Here is a 21,809-nt window from a genome sequence, read left to right as displayed (position 1 = left end):
TGAATGAATGAAAGTCGAGAAGTTTGATATGGAATGAAGTAATAAGATAGTGATTGGTATACCTAAATAAGAATAAAATGCGATCGAAATTGGTATGATTGAGATGGAGTTATGGTTCAAGCTTAATGATAGTAATAGAAGCATGCTTAATGTCTCAATATAAGAGATCATAATTGTGAAGGTTATTATTGATATGATTTTAAAGGATAATAATAGACATAAGCGACGTACTTGAGTTGAATTGGAGGTAAATGAGGTGAACAAATCGAAATTCCCTATAAAGGGGAGGACATAAGAAGTCGAGCATTAGATGAGAAAACAATACCCCCACCTTTTCTCTGAGTTCAGTACATGAAATTTTGAGGTCAAAATTTTATTTTAAGGAGGGTAGTGTTGTCAAGCCCGACCTTATAAAATACTTTCCATGTCATTCATATGATTGACAATATGCTTGCATACTTGGAAAGCCTTGAAAGAAAAATCGTTAAAAGACGACAATGTACCAAATGGTACAATTAAGTTAATTTAAGTCTCGAACTAGATCAAATAGAGAATTTAAAATGAAATTAAGAATATTAAAGTCCCAGAATGGTTTAATATGGTGATTTGGAGTTCGAGGATCAATTTGAAGTCAAACTAGAATTTTTACTGTTCAAGGGCAAAATGGTCATTTGCCACCCAAGGACACAATGGGAATTTTTAGAAAAGAAATTTTTTAGCCCCATTTGACTTATTGGAGTATGATTTGAGTATTGGAGTATAATTTGAGGGTTTGGCAGTGAAAAAGTTTAATTCCAGTGATTTCTAGAGTGTAGGGGCAAAATCGTAATTTTGCCACCCGCGAACAAAATTTGAGATTTTGAGAGAATTTAGATCAAATTTGACAAATTGGAGAATGGTATGAGTATAAGGGATGAAAAATATGTCTATGGGCAATTTTTCAATTTTTGGGGCAAAAATGTAATTTTTGACTTTTACGGGGGTAAAAGTGTAAATTTTAAAAATTACTCCACCAAGACTTTGGATAAGTCTGAGAATTTTACCTAAGCTATGGATATGTGGGACAAGTGTATGGTGAAAATTTGGAAACAAATGGATGGCTGGAATTTAAGGAATTAATAAAACATTAAAAAATGAATAAAATAATATTATATTATTTTAGCCTTTAAAAAGGTAAAAATTCCGGAATTCTCATCTTCTTCAGCTGTCCAAACCAGGGGAGAAAAGGGGAAAAAAAAAACAAGAATCCTACCTGAAAAATTTGGGGAAAATCAAGAGAAATCAAGAAATCAAGCATTAAAAAGGTAAATTTCATTGATTTTCCTTGTGATTTTCACTACCCATGCATTTTTTTCTCATTTTCATGCAAAATTAGAAAGTGGGTATGGACACCCATGCTGGCCAAACCTCCATGGATGAGTTTTGAGCTTGATTTTTGGTTGATTGTAATTGAATTAAGTGATTTTAGTTAAGTTATATTAAAATATAGCAAAAATAAGCTAGAAATATAATTTTTTCCCATTGAAACCCATTATGCTGAATTTTCTAGGGGAATATTGGCTGCTGATCTTGATGGTTATTTGAGGAATTATGATGAATAATGATGAATTATGAGCCTAGAAAAATAATGGAAATTTTCGGAGCAAAAATACAAATTTTTACCCACTAGGGGTATTTTCGTAATTTGTTATCGGGACTGATAATTTGCACCACACTGAGGGACATTAAGTCAATTTGGGTGCAATTGAGGTATAGAAACTGAAAAAAATTAATTTGGAGTTTAAACGGACGCGTATATCAATTTATCGGGTAAAAGACCGAAATAGGCTAACACCGCATTTAGGCAAAAATTTAGACATTTTTGCATTCCATATCAAGCATTAGTAGTCTAAATTAGTTTAATTTCAATTTAGTACCAATGTGGTGAATTTCTCGATTTTGTACTGTGTCAAGGTGGTGAGTCCTCTGATAAAGGCAAGGGAATTGCACCCGAGGACCAATAGTCTGAGTATTTCGAAAATCCTCACTCTAGACACGGTGAGTAACCTTACCATCATTTTAATTATCTAAAGTATGTTTTTATTCGGTTTTGGTGAATTTTATGAAAATGAGTTCAAATGGTAAATTTTTATGTTTTGTAAACAAAATGAGTTTAAATGAAAATATTTTATAAATTGTCTTGAAACGAAATAACGATTTTGAAAATAGAGTAATTGGAGACCACTGATATGTTGTAAATTTAAAATTGAATTAATGGCTTATGTTATTGTATTGGCATGACTGGCTGGGCTGTGTTTTTTATGAATTATATGAATTGCTTTATTTTACCCTTGCAGGCTGGGTAGTAATATATTAGCCCTGTCATGCTGTCAAAATTTTATTGTATGGTGGGTTTGACCTGCTGCAGTGGGCTGGATTCTGTGGACTAGCCTATTAGAGGGGCACGGAATCCTGTTATATTTTTACCTCGGTTGGAGAGGCGAGTAGGGTAACTCCTGAGGTATAACTTTTAGAGTTCACTTCACGCCAAACCACCTCGTGAAGGGGAACTCGGCCAACGTCAAGGAATGGCTATGTTTTCAAAATAAAAACATGACTTTCTAATAGCCTTGGCGGACTCAGTTGGGATAGCCCTCGGCCAAGGTATCCCAAATAACTGAGTATGATAATAATTTTTGGCATGAGCCAAGCTTTTTAAGAAATTCATAAGCCATACTGGTTACTTGCTTTAAATAAATTGATTTCATTTGGTTGAAATAAGTTGAAAGATGATAAATTACAGTTTGATGAAATGTTTTAATAGTCTCCTTTCACTCGACTTTAGATATTTTGAGTGATGTTTGTTTACTCACTGGGATTTTATAATCTCACCACCCTCATTTCCACCCATTTCAGGCTCAGAATAGATTGTAGATAACTGATATCGGCGAGGATTACAGTTGAACTTGCCACATCCAAAGACTGTAGGTTCATTTCTTTTGCTACTTTTGGTCATTCGTGGGCCCACGTGTCACTGTAAATTAAATTCTATCCTTTGGTTATCTGTATTATGGTATGTAAGAATTTACTTTGCTTTTACGATATAAAAATTATTTATACAGTGTTCTTAAAATATCTTTTTATGTGAAAATTGAATATTTTTATTTTATTATAACAGTCATAATTTCATTTTAAACGAATGTTTTAGACATCCAAAATTATTTTTGATCATGAAATATGTGTTTTCCACTTACATACTATATTTTTAGATGATTTTGAGATTTTTGGGATAAATGACCAATATACCCCTGTGAGACGAAAATTATTATTTTATTTGTTTAAGTTGGAAACAGTTTAAAATCTTTTAGAATGTGGTATTTGGAAACAGTTACCCACAGGGGAAATGAGAAGCTGATATTAAAGCCTTGCGGGGTTTCGGTTGACATTCCGGGTAATGAATGTCGATCGAAACATCGCGGCGGTTGTCACGGGCTCGATGGGAGTTCCGGGCCGTGACACCATACAAGTAATGCCTCTAGATTTTTAAAGCAAACACTACAGCTGCTAACTCTAAATCATGGGTAGGTATTTTACTTCATGCCTCTTTAGCTGTCTAGAAGCATAAGCCACAACTTTTTCATCCTGCATTAGTACGCACCCCAACCTTAACTTAGATGCATCACTGTACACCACAAATCCCTTACCACTCATTGGAAGTGTTAAAACGAGAGCGGAGGTTAACCGGTTCTTTAGCTCCTGAAATCGATTCTCACAAACATCATCCCACTCAAACTTAACTCCCTTACGAGTTAGACAGGTCAAAGGAGCTGCTATTAAGGAAAACCCATGAACAAACCTCCGATAATAATCGGCTAATCCGAGGAAACTACGAATCTCCATCACTGTCTTAGGTTGCTCCCATTGTAAAATTGCCTCTATCTTCTTGGGATCAACATATATTCCAGCTCCCGATACTACGTGTCCCAAGAATACCACTTCTTGTAACCAAAACTCACACTTCGAAAACTTTGCATACAACTGTCTTTCCCGCAAAGTCTGTAATACTATACACAAGTGGTTAGCATGCACATCATTATCTCTCGAGTAAACCAGGATATCATCAATGAACACAATAACAAACTTGTCCAAGTAAGGGTGAAACACCCTGTTCATGAGGTCTATAAAAGCTGCTGGTGCGTTAGTTAACCCGAAAGGCATGACCAAGAACTCATAATGACCGTACCGAGTCCTGAACGCTGTCTTGGGTACATCATGTTCTTTGATCCTCAACTGATGATACCCAGACCTCAGATCAACCTTAGAAAACACTGTAGCTCCCTGTAATTGATCGAAAAGATCATCAATCCTCGGTAACGGATACTTGTAAATCCAAAGCTTTAAAACCAAAATCTTTGATTTTTAAACTATGCCCTGATACCAATCTAAATTGTCATGACTCGGAACTCCCCATCGGGTCCGTGACAACCGTCGCGAGACCTCGATAAACATTCTTCACCCCGAATGTCGATCGAAACCTCGCAAGGCTCTTGTATCAACTTTCGCACTTCCCCGGTGAGCAATAGTTATCAAATATCAAAATTCGATGGATTAAAAATCATTTCCAAATCAGAACATTACATATTGTTTTCTGGCTCACAAGGGCATTTTTATCATTTTTATCAAAAATCTCGAAACTTGCTAAAAAATATAGTAGGTAAGCAAAAAATATATATTTAATGATTTAAAAATAAATTAAGTATTTAAAACGTTCATTTGAAGTGAAAATTTGACCATTTGAATATAATAAAAATGTTCAATAAAATAAGCTATTTTTTTGTAAAATAATTTTCATAAAACTATCGGTACATAATTCTTATAGCATAAAAGTTAATTATATTCATATATACTATAAAGCAAATAACCAAAACATAAAATTTCTTTTACAGTGACACGTGGGCCCACATCTAACCAAAATGCATCGGAAGCTGGAAACCTATAGCTTTTACCAATTCGAGTCCAAATGAAGGTCCTTGTCAAAGTCAACTAACTATGGAATTCCCCGAGCTTGAAATGTGAGGAAATGAGGGTGGTGAGATTATAAAATCCTAGTGAGTAAACAGATACCATCTAAACTATCTAAAGTCGAGTAAATGGAGACAATTGAAATAAATCATCATACTGTAATTTCATTACCTTTCAACTCATTTCAACCAAATAAAATCAATCCATATAAATCGAGTAATCAACTTGGCTTATGAATTTCTTAAAACTTTGGCTCGTGCCAAAACTCATACTCGGTGATACCTTGCGCAGGGCATCCAACCGAGTCTGCCAAGGTTGTTAAAATTTTGTATACACTTAAAATATATTTTTAGTTTGAGAAAAATATAGCCGTTCCTTGGGGTTGGTTGAGTTCCCCTTCACGTGGTGGTTTGGAGTGAAGTGAACCCTAAGCTTTACCCCAGGAGATACCCTACGCGCCTCTCCGTTCGAGGTAAGAATATAATGGAGTTTACCGTGCCCCTCTAATAGGCTGGTCCACGGAACCCCCTCTGCAGTGAATAATTAATATATACTCCACCAATCAATAAAATTCATTCTAGCATGACATGGCAATTTATCGCAACCTAGCTTCTCAAGGTTGAATACTCAGTACAAATAATTCTAACACCAAAATCAGTTTAGCCATTCATGCTCATATATTGTCATAAGCCATTCAATTTAAAACCATAAATTTACAACACAAGCAGGCAGTCTCCAATTACTCTACTTTCAAAATCAGTATTTGATTTTTCCAAAAAAATTATAAAATCGTTTTATAAATCCTAAAACATAGCAATTTACCGTTTAAACCCATTTTCCATAAAATCACACAATTGTATAAAACTACTCTAGATAATTAATATGATAATAAGTTCATTCACAGTTCTAGGAGTCGATGTACTCCTAATCCCAATCTCCAAGCACAATCTCTGTACTTTTACCAGTGTACTTTGCTCACCACCTATCCACAATGTACAATACATAATTCACCACATCAATGCTTGACCATTATAAAATCAAATCAGGCTCGGTATATATGCATGATATGATATACAACTTATCCGATTACCGCTTAAATGCGATGCTGACCTAATTCGGCCTATTATCTCCAATTTAACTCCAAATCAATTCTTCTCACTTTCTACACTCTAATTATACTTAAATTACCTTAGTGACTGTGAATGAGATTCAATTTATCAGTCTTGGTAGCAAATTACGAAAATATCCCTAGTGGGTAAAAATTCATATTTTTGCTCCGAAAATTCTCATTATTTTTCTAGGCTCATAATTCATCATTATTCATCATAATTCCTCAAATAAACATCAAGATCATCAGCCAATATTCCTCTAGAAAATTCAGCCAATAATGGTAATGGAGAAAAATAAATTCTTTTCTTGTTGTTTTGTTCCTAAATATGCTAAACTAACTAAAAACACTAACATAACTTAAAATCAAATTAATCTAACAACTTTCTCTCTCCTAACCCATTTGATCAGCCATCAATTCATCATGAAAACATGTAATTTAAGCATGAAAAATAAAGAGAAATGCTTGGGAATAAGAAAACTCAAGCTTAATAGAAAAAATCTCACCTTTTTCACTTAATTTCCTTGAAAATTCATACTTTTTTCTTTGATTTTCTCTTTCTAGGGTTTTGTTTTTATTTTCTCTCTCTTCTTGCTGGTTTGGCCGGCCATGGGGTGGAAGATGGGCTGATTTTTGTGCCTTTTAAAAAGGAAAATAATAAATTAATAAAGGCATGACACGTGACATCATGTCATTGGCCCGTTTTTAAAACTTTAAAAATTTTAATCCTTTTTATCTCCACCACATAATTAGTCAATGGTCAAAATGAGGATAAGAGATGACCATGTGCTGGAAAAATATCCTGGTGGTGAAAAATTACTGTTTTGCCCATAGGGTGGTAAAATTACCATTTTACCTCTATACTCCAAATTATACCAGAATTAAAATTTTTCACTTCTAAATCTCAAATCATGCTCCAATAAGTCAAATGGGGCCAAAAATCTTTTCTAAAAATTCCCATTTTGTCCCCAGGTGACAAATGACCATTTTGCCCTTAGATAGCGAAAATTTTGATTTTACTCCAAATTGATCCTCGAACTCCGAATCACCATATTAAACCATTCTGGGACTTTAAAATTCTTAATTTCATTGTAAATTCTCTATTTGATCTAGTTCGAGGCTTAAATCAACTTTGTTGTACCTCTAGGTATAATACTGACTTTTGTAAATTTTTCGGGACTGTCCTAGCATGCAAACATGCTATCCATCACATGTATGTCATGACAAATATTTTTATAGAGTCGGGCTTGTCATCTTCTCCCCCACTTGGGTCAACCATATGATCTTTCTTCATGACTGATTTCGACATCCGACTAAATATTAATATTTTAATATTATTTCATTAATAAAATATTATTTTATTCTAAAAAGTTTATCTTGTCTCCTTGGTACCCAAAATACCTTATTATGCCTCACTTGACTTCCGAATCGCCTTTTATCCCACAAATTCTCCTCCGATAAAATTATTATTATTTTATTATTATTTTCTCACTTACGAAATATTTTATCTTAAAATACTCATTTCCTCTTTTATCACTTTTAAACATTTTAATTGACCTCAATTTGCATTCGATCAACTTTATTTATCACCATATCAAAGTATGGGGTGTTTCAGTCTTGGTGGAGTAATTTTTGAAATTTACACTTTTGCCCCCGTAAAAGTGAAAAATTACATTTTTGCCCAAAAAACTGAAAAATTGCCCATAGACATATTTTTCATCCCTTATACTCATACCATTCCTCAATTTGTAAAATTTGATCTAAATTTTCTCAAAATCTCAAATTTTATCCGCGGGTGGTAAAATTACGATTTTGCCATTGAACATCAAAATTTCTAATTTTATCCCAAATGAACCCTCGAACTCCGAACAATCATTTTTAGTCATTCTTGGATTGTAAAATATTAAATTTCATCCTACGATTCCTATTTGAACTAGTTCAAGGTTAAATCAACTCAAGTGTACCGTTAGGTATAATACTGGGTTTCGTCTATTCTTAGAACTTTCCTAGCATAATAACATGCTACTCAGTGCATGTATGTCATGACATGTGTTTATAGGGTCAGGTTTTACACCTTTAATCTTTATATTTCAATTTCGATCCTTTTTGATGCTTCTAAAAATTTCAATTTTTATCTAACTTCCTTTCTCGGTGCGTATACCACCGAAATATAAAAGAATTTGCACCTCAATGTGGTATTATCATAATATTTAAATATTTACTTATCCGCGTTGGTTCGACTTAACAAAACACGCGTATTTCACTTTTTTTGCTTATTTATACAAAAAATTCACTTATATTTCTTCTCTCCCACTTGGATCAACCATATGATCCTTCTTCATGACTGATTTCGACACCCGATTAAATATTAATATTTAATATTATTTTATTAATAAAAAATTATTTTATTCTAAAAATTTTATCTTGTCTCCTCTATACCTAAAATACCTTATTATGCCTCAATTAGCATCCGATAAGTTTTATTTATCACCATATCAAAGTATGGGGTATTTCATAAATACTCCCTAAACTTGAGACACCAGGTTGCCTTATATGTGTAGTGCTATGCTTTAATTTCATCTCTCCGAGTGCCTAATCAAGGATGCCTAAACATGATGCTTTTGGGTATAGTATGAAGCATGTGAAGGCAAATGAGTGGTCAACATACAGATCATCACCTCAAGTGTTTTATAGGACATGAAATACCCCATACTTTGATATGGTGATAAATAAAGTTGATCAAATGCAAATTGAGGTCAATTAAAATGTTTAGAAGTGATAAAAGACGAAAGGAGTAGTTTAGGATAAAATGTTTCGCAAGTGAGAAAATAATAATAAAATAATAATAATTTTATCGGAAGAGAATTTGTGAGATAAAAGACGATTTGGAAGTCAAGTGAGGCATAATAAGGTATTTTTGGTACCAAGGAGACAAGATAAAATTTTTAGAATAAAATAATATTTTATTAATAAAATAATATTAAAATATTAATATTTAGCCGGATGTCGAAGTCAATCAAGAAGGAGGATCATATGGTTGATCCAAGTGGGGGAGAAGATGACAAGCCCGACTCTACAGAAATATTTGTGATGACATACATGTGGTGGATAGCATGTTTACATGCTAAGAGAGTCTTGAAAAATTTACAAAAGTCGATATTGTACCTAGAGGTACAATAAAGTTGATTTAAGCCTCGAACTAGATCAAATAGAGAATTTACAATGAAATTAAGAATTTTAAAGTCCTAGAATGGGTTAATATGGTGATTTGGAGTTCGAGGATCAATTTGGAGTCAAACTGGAATTTTCGCTATCCAAGGGCAAAATGGTCATTTGCCACCTGGGGACAAAATGGAAATTTTTAGAAAAGATTTTTGGCCCCATTTGACTTATTGGAGTAAGATTTGAGGTTTAGAAGTGAAAAATTTTAATTTCGGTATAATTTGGAGTAAAAGGGTAAAATGGTAATTTTACCATTCGAAATCGAAAATTTAATTTTTTGAAAGGATTTTGATCAAATTTAATTATTTGGAGTGTGAAATGAGTATGAGGAGTGAAAATTATGCATTATGGAAAATTTTCAATTTTTGGGGTAAAAATGTAATTTTTGAAAAGTTCAGGGGCAAAAGTGTAATTTTGAAAAATTTGCTCCACCAAAACTTTGGAAAAATCTGGAAATATCACTTAAGACTTGGATAAGTCAAAGGGAATGCATGGTGAAAGAAAATAGGACAAGTGGATGGCTAGAAAAAAGAAATGAATTAATAAAATATTTAAAATATGAATAAAATAATATTATTTCATTAAACAATAAAAATGCATAAAAAAAATCAGCCCACCCATTCTTCTTCTTCAACATTCGGCCAAGCAAGAAACAAGAGAGAGAAAGGAGAAAACAAAACCCTAGAGAGAGAAAATCAAAGAAAAAGTGTGAATTTTCAAGGAAATTAAGTGAAAAAGGTGAGATTTTTTCTATTAAGCTTGAGTTTTCTTATTCCCAAGCATTTCTCTTTATTTTCCATGATTAAATTACATGTTTTCATGATGAATTCAATTCTGAAAAAATGGGTTAGGAGAGAGAAAGTTGTTGGATTTATTTGATTTTAATTTATGTTAGTGTTTTTAGTTAGTTTAGCATATTTAGAAACAAAACAACAAGAAAAGAATTTATTTTCTCCCCCAACCATTAATGGCTGAATTTACCATGTAGTGAGTGAGGATGAGTTTGATTTTATTCTAGGAGAATTGGTTAAGGAATAATGAATTATGAGCCTAGAAAAATAATGAGAATTTTCGGAGCAAAAATATGAATTTTTACCCACTAGGGGTATTTTCGTAATTTACTGTTGGGACTGATAATTTGCATCACACTGAGGGACATTAAGTTAATTTGGGTGCAATTGAGGTATAGAAACTGAAAAGAATTAAATTGGAGTTTAAACGAACCCGTTAGGAATTTAATCGGGTGATAAGACGAATTAGGCTAATACCGGATTTAGATAGTTACCAGTGCATTTTTGCATTCCATATCATGCATTGGTAGGCCAAATTAGTTTAATTTTGATTTAATACCAACTTAGTGAAATTCTCGATTTTGCATTGTGTCAAGGTGGTGAGTCCTCTAATAAAGGCAAGGAAATTGCATCCGAGGACCAGTAGACAAAGTGCTTCGAAAGTCTGCATTCTAGACATTGTGAGTAAACTTATTATCGTCTTAATTATCTAGAGTAGTTTTATACAACTATGTGATTTTATGAAAAATGGGTTTAAATGGTAAATTGTTATGTTTTAAGGGAAATTGTGATTTTATAAAATGATTTTATAAATTTTCTGAAAAATCGAATATTGGTTTTGAAAATAGAGTAATTGGAGACTGCTAGTTTGTGTTGCAAATTTATGGTTCTGAATTGAATGGCTTATGACAATAAATGAGCATGAATGGCTAAACTGATTTTGGTGTTATAATTATTTATACTGTGTATTCAGCCTTGAGAGGCTAGGTTGCGATAAATTGCCATGACATGCTAGAATGAATTTTATTGATTGGTGGATTGTATATTAATTATTTACTGCAAAGGGGGTTCCGTGGACCAGCCTATTAGAGGGGCACGGTAAACTCCATTATATTATTACCTCGAACGGAGAGGCGCGTAGGGTATCTCCTGGGGTATAGCTTAGGGTTCACTTCACGCCAAACCACCACGTGAAGGGGAACTCAGCCAACGCCAAGGAACGGTTGTATTTTTCTCAAAAAAAAAAATATTTTAAGAGTATACAAAATTTTAACAGCCTTGGCGGACTCGGTTAGATGCCCCGCGCAAGGTATCACCGAGTATGAGTTTTGGCACGAGCCAAAGTTTTAAGAAATTCATAAGCCAAGTTGATTACTCGATTTTTATGGATTGATTTTATTTGGTTGAAATGAGTTGAATGGTAATGAAATTACAGTATGATGATTTATTTTAATTGTCTCCATTTACTCGACTTTAGATAGTTTAGATGGTATCTGTTTACTCGCTGGGATTTTATAATCTCACCACCCTCATTTCCTCACATTTCAGGCTCAGGGAATTTCGTAGTTAGCTGACTTGAACAAGGACCTTCATTTGGACTCGAATCGGTAAAAGCTGTAGGTTTCCAGCTTCCGATGCATTTTGGATAGATATGGGCATACGTGTCACTGTAAAAGAAATTTTATGCTTTGGTTATTTGCTTTATAGTATATATGAATATAATTATCTTTTACGCTATAAGAATTATGTACCGATAGTTTTATGAAAATTATTTTACAAGAAAATAGTTTATTTTATTGAATATTTTTATCATATTCAAATGGTCAAATTTTCACTTCAAATGAACGTTTTAGATACTTAATTTTTTTTTCTCATTAAGTATATATTTTCGGTTTACCTACTACATTTTTAGCAAGTTTCGAGATTTTCGACAAAAATGACGAAAATGCCCCTGTGAGCCAAAAAAAAATATATGTTATGTTATAATTTGGAAATGATTTGTAATCCTTCGTATTTTGATTATTTGATAACTATTGCTCACCGGGGAAGTGCGAAAGCTGATACGAGAGCCTTGCGAGGTTTCGATCGACATTCGGGGTGAAGAATGTTTGTCGAGGCTTCGCGGCGGTTGTCACGGGCTCGATGGGGAGTTCCGGGTCGTGACAATTTAGATTGGTATCAGAGCATGGTTTAAAGATCAGATATTTTGATTTTAAAGCATTAGATTTTAAAGCCTTTGGTTTTAAAGTTGTTTTAAGGAATCTACATTGACACTGCGTGGCCTCAAGTCCAGTTAAGTTAAGATAAGTTAAGATAAGTTAAGTTAGGTTAGATTGAATAGTATGTATGCATCTTCATGTAGAAATCTACCTACTTTTGAGATGCATAAATAATTACTATTTGATTGCATATAGGTTTTGAGGTACACTGGTGACATACACACCATGTCTAGAAGAGGTGGTAGTCTCGATACCTCTCATAGTGATAGCGAGGGATCGCTAGATTCTACTGCTAGGAGCCGATGGCAGCTCGAACCGAGTAGTCCAAAAAGTGCAGATAGTAATAATATTAATGTAAGCATGACAGGTTCCCTTTTGAGAGAATCTAAGGAATATGCTAAAGAAAGGGGGAAATTAAGGATAGCCGAATGAGGTATTCGTTTTAGGAAGAGCGTGACAGTAGTCCGACACTTTCCACTAGGCTGTGGGAGAAATGTAAGGGAACAACCAGAAAAGAACAAGGAGAAAGTAACAGTGGTAAGTAAACCCCGTATGGGGGTGAACGTTGTATGACATTTTCCTCCCGATTGTGGAAGAAATGCTGCACCGATAAGTGATGAGGAATGTAGGAGAATACAACAAGCCTGGATTAAAGAACAAAAGAGAAAATTTCAGGAGGAAGAGGATCCATTAATGTGCCCGGATCAGGACAATGAGGAAGCTAAAGATGTTTAATACTTTATTTGAAGTTGTATTATCATAAATCTAGGCAAGTGTCGTTTAAGGGATAATGTGGTAGTTACCTGTATAAAGGAGTTATGAGTGGCTTTTATTTTGTATGACTCGAACGGAATGTAAAATAGCAGTTTAAATAATTGGATATGTATGGGAATCTTTTAGTATAACAGAGATAAATTGGTAATATAATTATTGAGGAAGGTTATAGAAGGAAGCAATAAGGTCATAAATGACATTCGGAATGGATAATGTGATTAAGTTAATGATTGTAATTTAAGCATGAAGGGGATTATTTAGTGATGTTATGATACAATGAGGTAATAGTCGGGCACAAATATAACCCAATGAACTTAAATTATGGAATATGGGGAATATAAAATTTTGATTCAGTAAGGATTGTGAGAATAAAATAAGGAGGAAGCTGAGCTGTTTTCGTAGTTAATTATACCGAAAGTCAATAAGATTATTGGAGTATAAGACAAAGAAGATAAATGGGATAAGGATGACAATAAATTTGAGGAAAGTTGTAGATAGTAAGCAACTTATGTGTGGAGTGGTATATTTATCATGAACTTATTACACTGTATGGAAAGGATGTTTTGAGGTGGAATTTTATGAATGTTGATAAACGTCAAAAGATGACATGAGATGAAAGTATTAATCTAGCTTAGTGTGTATGACAAGAAAATAGAAGGTACCTATACTTATGGAACTCATGATATATATCTAAAAGGGAAACCACTGTTTGAGAATGATTGATGTGGTGACTTTGAATGCAAACAAATAGCTTTGATGAGAAAATTTCTATAGCTACAATACTTCAGCATTGACTGTTCAACGCTATACTACTTCAAATACCTCACGCTTATGATGCATGAGTAAGATGGGAGTGACACGATAATGAGCTTACAAATTGAATTTTGGTTGTTGGTCATTGTGTTTTGTTATCTGGGAGTCTTAAATATTCTGGAGAATGTTTACCCAAATGAATTGAAAAACTTCTTTATTGCCTTGTATAGAGGCATATAATAAAAAAAAAATTTTGAAAGATTCTTAAGATGACTATATTGAGATGAGATACCAAATAATGAAAGTGTGAAGGATGAATTACGAGACTGGTATAGAAAATCAGTTTATATAGAATATCATTATGAGAATTTGTAATATCTGTTTTGATACAGTAAAATGACAAGGGTTAGTAACAACATGAGGCTAATTGTGTGGCACCCTAGAAACTTATGAAGATGAGTTAGGAGTTGAATGGATGAGTATGTATTTATATATCTTTAAGAGTAAATGTTTTAGGAATACATAAACATCTTTGAGAAGAGATTCTAATCATACACAGCAAGTATGAAACGTAAAATTTTTAAAACTTGCTGAGAAGCCTAACGGCAAAATCACAAGTTAAGGGATCACATGCTGTGAGACATAAGTTTAAGATAGATATTCCCAAGGAAATACTCAAGAGAAGTTTTGCTTTGGATCTCGTTAAAGCAAGCACTAAGTTATGTGATTATAAAAAGAAGTTGTAAGCTGAGAGTGATATTAGTATTAGTATTGAAAAATACTTGAGGATAATCTAGTTTTAAGTTTTACAATTTCAAGTACAAATTATAAATTAGTTAAGGAAGAATGATGTTATGTTCATATGAAGGAGTGGAACAAAGGATGATAGAAGTTGACCTTGAAAATGAAGTCAGATAATGAAACTTTCCTAATATATTATGGAAATTGGAATTCGAAAATGCTTAAGGCATACATGATTCAAATGGGTTTGAGACTTAAGTGACAAATCAATATCGTAATGCAAGAAAGATACAAGGTAATATAGAGGCATGAAAGATGATTAAGGACAAAAAGGATGACTCTTAGGAATTGTGGTATTGCATGAGATGCAATGATCAAGTTGAGATAAATCTTTAAGGCATCAATAGGATTATAAAGCATACACATATAATAGATTATAATTCAATGGAGATGACATTGTGATGAATGATATATAGTATAAGGACACTCAAACATATGGTTGGAAATGATATGAATGATATGAAGTTATATACAAGTATAATAAGAAGGTTGACATGCACTATAAGAATTATTATATTGAAACTAGGATTAGGATATGGATGAATAAAGGGGGAATGTAGTCCAAGGCATGTGAACACATGGATTCCTATATATAAAGAGAGATGTTGACATTTGAAAATGCATGTATCTATGTATATATGAAATTGATAATTTTACTAACTAAAGTGAAGAATGGTTCTCAGTAATTGGGAGATTTTGAAATAGTGTCCAGAGAGGTCAGTGAGCTAAAGTGTTAACGGACATGCAATGAACGATTAAAGTTATGAGTGACTTTGAAGGCAAACCTTGAATTGTTTAAGTTCTTAATGGAACTCTATTAAAGGAAGTGTATAGACCAGTATAAGATGGATGAATCAAGGTTGAGAAATTTGGTACGCAGTGAATTAATAAAATGATGATTAGGTATACATAAGTAAGTATGATATGTGATCGAAATCGGTATAATTGAGATGAAGTTATGGTTCAAATGTAATAATGGAGATAAAGGCATGCTTAGTGTCTAGATATAAGAGATCATGGTTGTGAAAAGTATTACTGATCCGGTTCCAAAGGATGATAATTGCCTTAAATATAGCATTTAATTGAACTGAAGGTGAACGAGGGAAATAAATTGAATGTCCCTATAGAAGGAACAAGGAGTAGGATCATAGAAGGAGATTGATAACGCAACATCGACGGGAATTCGAGGACGAATTCTATTTAAGTGGGGGAGATTGAAATACCCCATACTTTGATATGGTGATAAATAAAGTTGATCAAATGCAAATTGAGGTCAATTAAAATGTTTAGAAGTGATAAAAGACGAAAGGAGTAGTTTAGGATAAAATGTTTCGCAAGTGAGAAAATAATAATAAAATAATAATAATTTTATCGGAGGAGAATTTGTGAGATAAAAGACGATTTGGAAGTCAAGTGAGGCATAATAAGGTATTTTTGGTACCAAGGAGACAAGATAAAATTTTTAGAATAAAATAATATTTTATTAATAAAATAATATTTTATTAATAAAATAATATTAAAATATTAATATTTAGCCGGATGTCGAAGTCAATCAAGAAGGAGGATCATATGGTTGATCCAAGTGGGGGAGAAGATGACAAGCCCGACTCTACAGAAATATTTGTGATGACATACATGTGGTGGATAGCATGTTTACATGCTAAGAGAGTCTTGAAAAATTTACAAAAGTCGATATTGTACCTAGAGGTACAATAAAGTTGATTTAAGCCTCGAACTAGATCAAATAGAGAATTTACAATGAAATTAAGAATTTTAAAGTCCTAGAATGGGTTAATATGGTGATTTGGAGTTCGAGGATCAATTTGGAGTCAAACTGGAATTTTCGCTATCCAAGGGCAAAATGGTCATTTGCCACCTGGGGACAAAATGGAAATTTTTAGAAAAGATTTTTGGCCCCATTTGACTTATTGGAGTAAGATTTGAGGTTTAGAAGTGAAAAATTTTAATTTCGGTATAATTTGGAGTAAAAGGGTAAAATGGTAATTTTACCATTCGAAATCGAAAATTTAATTTTTTGAAAGGATTTTGATCAAATTTAATTATTTGGAGTGTGAAATGAGTATGAGGAGTGAAAATTATGCATTATGGAAAATTTTCAATTTTTGGGGTAAAAATGTAATTTTTGAAAAGTTCAGGGGCAAAAGTGTAATTTTGAAAAATTTGCTCCACCAAAACTTTGGAAAAATCTGGAAATATCACTTAAGACTTGGATAAGTCAAAGGGAATGCATGGTGAAAGAAAATAGGACAAGTGGATGGCTAGAAAAAAGAAATGAATTAATAAAATATTTAAAATATGAATAAAATAATATTATTTCATTAAACAATAAAAATGCATAAAAAAAATCAGCCCACCCATTCTTCTTCTTCAACATTCGGCCAAGCAAGAAACAAGAGAGAGAAAGGAGAAAACAAAACCCTAGAGAGAGAAAATCAAAGAAAAAGTGTGAATTTTCAAGGAAATTAAGTGAAAAAGGTGAGATTTTTTCTATTAAGCTTGAGTTTTCTTATTCCCAAGCATTTCTCTTTATTTTCCATGATTAAATTACATGTTTTCATGATGAATTCAATTCTGAAAAAATGGGTTAGGAGAGAGAAAGTTGTTGGATTTATTTGATTTTAATTTATGTTAGTGTTTTTAGTTAGTTTAGCATATTTAGAAACAAAACAACAAGAAAAGAATTTATTTTCTCCCCCAACCATTAATGGCTGAATTTACCATGTAGTGAGTGAGGATGAGTTTGATTTTATTCTAGGAGAATTGGTTAAGGAATAATGAATTATGAGCCTAGAAAAATAATGAGAATTTTCGGAGCAAAAATATGAATTTTTACCCACTAGGGGTATTTTCGTAATTTACTGTTGGGACTGATAATTTGCATCACACTGAGGGACATTAAGTTAATTTGGGTGCAATTGAGGTATAGAAACTGAAAAGAATTAAATTGGAGTTTAAACGAACCCGTTAGGAATTTAATCGGGTGATAAGACGAATTAGGCTAATACCGGATTTAGATAGTTACCAGTGCATTTTTGCATTCCATATCATGCATTGGTAGGCCAAATTAGTTTAATTTTGATTTAGTACCAACTTAGTGAAATTCTCGATTTTGCATTGTGTCAAGGTGGTGAGTCCTCTAATAAAGGCAAGGAAATTGCATCCGAGGACCAGTAGACAAAGTGCTTCGAAAGTCTGCATTCTAGACATTGTGAGTAAACTTATTATCGTCTTAATTATCTAGAGTAGTTTTATACAACTATGTGATTTTATGAAAAATGGGTTTAAATGGTAAATTGTTATGTTTTAAGGGAAATTGTGATTTTATAAAATGGTTTTATAAATTTTCTGAAAAATCGAATATTGGTTTTGAAAATAGAGTAATTGGAGACTGCTAGTTTGTGTTGCAAATTTATGGTTCTGAATTGAATGGCTTATGACAATAAATGAGCATGAATGGCTAAACTGATTTTGGTGTTATAATTATTTATACTGTGTATTCAGCCTTGAGAGGCTAGGTTGCGATAAATTGCCATGACATGCTAGAATGAATTTTATTGATTGGTGGATTGTATATTAATTATTTACTGCAGAGGGGGTTCCGTGGACCAGCCTATTAGAGGGGCACGGTAAACTCCATTATATTATTACCTCGAACGGAGAGGCGCGTAGGGTATCTCCTGGGGTATAGCTTAGGGTTCACTTCACGCCAAACCACCACGTGAAGGGGAACTCAGCCAACGCCAAGGAACGGTTGTATTTTTCTCAAAAAAAAAAAATATTTTAAGAGTATACAAAATTTTAACAGCCTTGGCGGACTCGGTTAGATGCCCCGCGCAAGGTATCACCGAGTATGAGTTTTGGCACGAGCCAAAGTTTTAAGAAATTCATAAGCCAAGTTGATTACTCGATTTTTATGGATTGATTTTATTTGGTTGAAATGAGTTGAATGGTAATGAAATTACAGTATGATGATTTATTTTAATTGTCTCCATTTACTCGACTTTAGATAGTTTAGATGGTATCTGTTTACTCGCTGAGATTTTATAATCTCACCACCCTCATTTCCTCACATTTCAGGCTCAGGGAATTTCGTAGTTAGCTGACTTGAACAAGGACCTTCATTTGGACTCGAATCGGTAAAAGCTGTAGGTTTCCAGCTTCCGATGCATTTTGGATAGATATGGGCCTACGTGTCATTGTAAAAGAAATTTTATGCTTTGGTTATTTGCTTTATAGTATATATGAATATAATTATCTTTTACGCTGTAAGAATTATGTACCGATAGTTTTATGAAAATTATTTTACAAGAAAATAGTTTATTTTATTGAATATTTTTATCATATTCAAATGGTCAAATTTTCACTTCAAATGAACGTTTTAGATACTTAATTTTTTTTTTCTCATTAAGTATATATTTTCGGCTTACCTACTACATTTTTAGCAAGTTTCGAGGTTTTCGACAAAAATAACGAAAATGCCCCTGTGAGCCAAAAAAAAATATATGTTATGTTATAATTTGGAAATGATTTGTAATCCTTCGTATTTTGATTATTTGATAACTATTGCTCACCGGGGAAGTGCGAAAGCTGATACGAGAGCCTTGCGAGGTTTCGATCGACATTCGGGGTGAAGAATGTTTGTCGAGGCTTCGCGGCGGTTGTCACGGGCTCGATGGGGAGTTCCGGGTCGTGACAGGACATATCCTATTAGTTCTTAGTAAACATTAGCTTATTGAAGTCCTTGGCCAAGGCAACATGGAGATTATGAAAAGGTTTCATAAGTTTTTATAAGCTAATGCTATAATTGTATGAACGAATATAGAGTTCAATAAGAGTAGACATTGTACCAAGCTTTTATCATCTTCAGGTTATATGATGAGGGAATGAATTACATTGATAGACTGTATACTAAAAGGTTGTCAAAGAACCCTTTGACTCTCCTAATAATTGGGTGGCCATGATGCATTGTTAGATGTCAATATTGGTTTATGAAATTGACTATAAATTAATTAATTAAAATTTACATTAATCAATTAAGTCATTAATCAATTCCATTGCCAATATGTTAGGAACCTAATGGGTCACGCACAATGATTGCATTTGAATTAAATTGGGAGAGTGATGATTTAAGTTAGACTTAAATCACATGCTAGGTAATTAACTTCTATAAGCTTAATTAAAAGAGTTTAATTAAATTTTAACCATAATTATAAATAGTTATAATTATAAGGCCTTGAGTGCAAAATATAAAGGAAATTAAGTTTGACTTTAATTTTCAAGGACTTAATTAAAAAAGTTTAATTAAGTAATGGGGGCCTAATATTATAATGTGTTATAATACTGAGGGCTTAATTATAAAACTGATATTATTTTAACCTAACTATATAAGTCACATTTTAACTATTTTTCATATGAGAGTTTTTCACAATTGAAGAAAACCTAGTTTTTGTCGGAAAAAGAAAAAGCATTTTCTCTCTTTGCAGCCACTCCTTTTGTGTGAAAGAAAAAATTACTTATCAAGCAATTTTCAAGAGAGGTTCCGTTAAGATTGTGAAAAAGAAGAAAAAGACAATTGTAGTCATTTTCGCTAGCACAAAGTATAGTGAAAAACTCTTTTCTTCATTGAAGGTTCATGTGCAATCGTGTATACTATCGTTGGAGGCCAAGCACTTGATTGGCTGGGGTTTTTGCTCCTTGTGGTGTTCGCGGGATTGTTTTGGGAAGTGCAATTGTAATTACGAAATTACTTGATAAGGTAACTTTCAGAATAATAATTAATTATATGCTTTTATGTATTAAATATTACCAAGTTGATCCATGAGTGAAAGCATGTTTGGTTGTTTAGTTATAAAATATTAATTTTCTTTTTGTCGCGTATTTTAAGCATGCCGTCCATAGTTAAACCCATCAGTGGTATCAAAGCTTTCCTTGGTTCGATTTTAACACATTTTTATATCTATTGTTGTTAATGCTTTGTTGAAAAAGAATATGAGGTGTTCGGGTTTTGTTATGCACAAAGTAAATTTTACAATTTGTTTTAGTTATTTTGATTTCTAGATAGATTTTACTTGTAAATTTTAAACCTCATTTGTCACAATATTAATCTCATTTTAATGTCAAAATATTTCAGATTAACAAGTGCATGAGATGCAAAAATTAATTTAGCAAATAAAGATTTAATCTCATGACATTATGGTGTGATTTAAATGGCAGAATTCGATTCTGTCCAACCATGGCATTGGTCCATTTTCAGCCATAAAAGTGAGGTTTAAGTGCCTCATAAAATGCAGGAATATTAAAGGATGAATACACATTGGAAATATTCCAAGATAGGTAATTATGTGTGGCTGATGGTAGAGATAAAGTTATCAAAACATGACTGAAACAGCTGCTGTTTGCAACAGTAACAGTTACAGTTTTGTTTGACTTGGCAACTAAGAAAAGCCTCAATTTGTGCAATTACTTGCACCAATTGGTTGAGGATTTTTTTATGGAAAGATTTCATAAATTATCCAAATTGTTGCCAAGAATTTTAAGGATTTAAATTCCTAGCATTAAGCCTTCATAAAACTGAGTTGGTGGAGTCAAAACCGTTGCTACCTTTGCAGCAACAAGCCAGGGTTTTTGAATTTTTTGACAGCAAAAAACATTTCCTAAAATCTTGAAAAATTACTATGGAATTGTTCCATAAGTTTTCTATCAAAGAAAATTTAATTGGGAATTAAATTCCTAATTTTATGCTACCAAATAGCTTCAAAATAAAGACAAAACCGAAATTGCCTCTATAGCTTAAGGCCATGGTTTTGAATTTTTTTTTACAGCCAAAAACGTCTCCTAAAATCCTGAAAAAATATTATGGAATAGTTCCATGAGTTATCTATCAGGATAAATTTTATTAGGAATTAAGTTCCTAAGTTTTAGTCACAAAGAATTTCAAAAGGACTGAAAAACTGATTTTGCCACCTACAGATAAAAGTTACAGTTTTTTAATTTTTTGAATGGCTAAATCACCTCCTAAAATCCTGAAAATTTTTTTGAAATAGTTCCATGAGTTATCTATTAGGATAAATTTTATTGGAATTAAATTCCTAAAGATACACCACCATAATGCCACGTAAT

General features: G+C 32.8%; 3 long non-coding RNA genes across 3 annotated transcripts; all 3 read left to right on the top strand.

Moving 5' to 3' along the window:
• The first annotated feature begins 1,247 nt into the window (after positions 1–1,247).
• LOC148764269 (uncharacterized) lies at positions 1,248–2,931 on the top strand. Its single transcript, XR_016024491.1, has 3 exons — positions 1,248–1,304; positions 1,954–2,037; positions 2,896–2,931. It is a non-coding gene; the product is annotated as an uncharacterized LOC148764269 (long non-coding RNA).
• A 6,548-nt stretch (positions 2,932–9,479) lies between these two features.
• Positions 9,480–11,867, top strand: LOC148764268 (uncharacterized). The gene is made up of 3 exons (XR_016024764.1): positions 9,480–10,069; positions 10,719–10,802; positions 11,671–11,867. It is a non-coding gene; the product is annotated as an uncharacterized LOC148764268 (long non-coding RNA).
• Positions 11,868–16,576: 4,709 nt separating this feature from the next.
• Positions 16,577–18,877, top strand: LOC148764267 (uncharacterized). Its single transcript, XR_016024763.1, has 3 exons — positions 16,577–17,165; positions 17,815–17,898; positions 18,768–18,877. It is a non-coding gene; the product is annotated as an uncharacterized LOC148764267 (long non-coding RNA).
• The last annotated feature ends 2,932 nt before the right edge of the window (positions 18,878–21,809 follow it).

This window comes from Theobroma cacao, chromosome 2 (genome assembly GCF_053813885.1).
Source record: "Theobroma cacao isolate CCN51 chromosome 2, ASM5381388v1, whole genome shotgun sequence".
Lineage (NCBI taxonomy): Eukaryota > Viridiplantae > Streptophyta > Magnoliopsida > Malvales > Malvaceae > Theobroma > Theobroma cacao.
Note: the sequence above shows the minus strand (reverse complement) of the source record. Positions and strands in the feature narration are given on the sequence as shown.